Source organism: Lissotriton helveticus, chromosome 12 (assembly GCF_964261635.1).
Source record: "Lissotriton helveticus chromosome 12, aLisHel1.1, whole genome shotgun sequence".
Classification (NCBI taxonomy): domain Eukaryota; kingdom Metazoa; phylum Chordata; class Amphibia; order Caudata; family Salamandridae; genus Lissotriton; species Lissotriton helveticus.
Genome location: NC_136073.1, coordinates 134,863,999 through 134,865,573, shown reverse-complemented (window position 1 = coordinate 134,865,573; position 1,575 = coordinate 134,863,999). Strand labels below are relative to the sequence as shown.

Sequence of the window (1,575 nt, the reverse complement as noted above, 5' to 3'; positions counted from 1 at the left end):
CAGTTTTGGGAATATTGATGAGGATGGGTAGGGCAAAAGGGCCTATTAAATCAATAAATGCAGCTCTTCTGTTGTGGAACTTGGCGCTTAACTTGTTTATGGACTTCTCTCTATGAACTCGTGATTTAATAAATAATCCCAGCACTATGCTCTACTGCTAGGAATATTATCAAGTCACGTTGACATATTCAGAGCAAATGTTTCTAAACTGGTTTGAAAAAATCTCTGTCAGAGAGTACTGTACTTTACGATAATTGCTGGAGACTCGATTGGCCGGAGAATGCTTCGGCGGTATGTGACTAATACAGATATTATCCTCAGTAACTATTTCTCAACAGGCACCCGCCCTCTTCTCTCCAGCGAGGCATTTCTATTCCTCCCCTTCAACTTTTATATGTGACGCTTACAGTGGTTTAAGCGTTGTGATTTCTTTCATTTTCAAACAGCAACAGATTTTCCTCTGCCTCATATATGTACTATAACACAGGTTCCTCCACTGTCCTGCCAATTTCCATGTGGTAGCGTGGCCGAGCGGTCTAAGGCGCTGGATTTAGGCTCCAGTCTCTCTGGAGGCGTGGGTTCGAATCCCACCGCTGCCAGTTAATTTTGTTTTATTAATAAATAAATACTCCTGACAGCACCCAGCCAATTGTTCGCTCCTCCAGACATTACATATTGATTGACTCTAACAACGTATCCATGTTTTAAGAGTTACACTCTATCCTATTAAGAACTTTCTCACCATAAATTGCTAAATTATTTTTTCCAATGTGGAGTACAGGAAATCGTCAGTTTCTCCAGTTTTTAGTAACTACCTAGGCATACTACTTACTGTTAAGATGATGTTTAGTTTTTAGTGTGCTTAGCATTCGTTAATAGCCATAAATATTTAGTCTCCCTGTGTGGCATCCTGTCCGACTCGCTGAGAAAAAATTAAAAATAAATATTGAAGGTGAGTTGATCCTTCCAAATTATGTTAGAAAAAGTTGTTTATTGTTTGCGTTTTTAAGGCTGCCGGTAAAAAACTAACTCCGTAGTCGGCAGGATTCGAACCTGCGCGGGGAGACCCCAATGGATTTCAAGTCCATCGCCTTAACCGCTCGGCCACGACTACCTGTGATACCAATTGCGTGTGATACTTTCTTGTACACGGCACAGTGGAACATGGCTGTCATGATTGTTGCATGAGTAGAATTTCTATGTTCTAATAGCTAGAAAGGACGCATCTCTTCGGCAACCATCTCCGTCTTTGCCTTACTTTGCAGTAAGTTATCTACAGACGACTTCACGCTTCTGATTTCCTATTGGATGCATGGCGGAATAGACATTTCCATTGGTTACCGCTTCCTAGGGGTGGAGTAATACACAGGTGTGAGTTTTTGGGATAAATGCAGAAATGTGGACAATCCACTTCAAAATGGAGGGGAGGGCTGAGGAGGAGCAAAGGCAAGGCCATGCAAACCCACAACACACCCACAGAAGTGTCAGCCAAGCCCAAATCGCAAAGGTTACGCCCAAAAGTACTCATGACGTGCTACAGGCTACTTACACCTTAAATTACATGGGAATAGCCTT

General features: G+C 42.2%; 2 non-coding genes across 2 annotated transcripts; one reads left to right on the top strand and one right to left on the bottom strand.

The window, feature by feature from the left end:
• Positions 1 to 517: 517 nt before the first annotated feature.
• On the top strand, positions 518 to 599 carry TRNAL-UAG (transfer RNA leucine (anticodon UAG)). The gene has a single exon. It is a non-coding gene; the product is annotated as a tRNA-Leu (tRNA).
• Positions 600 to 1,032: 433 nt separating this feature from the next.
• On the bottom strand, positions 1,033 to 1,114 carry TRNAS-UGA (transfer RNA serine (anticodon UGA)). Its single transcript has one exon. It is a non-coding gene; the product is annotated as a tRNA-Ser (tRNA).
• Between the last annotated feature and the right edge of the window lie 461 nt (positions 1,115 to 1,575).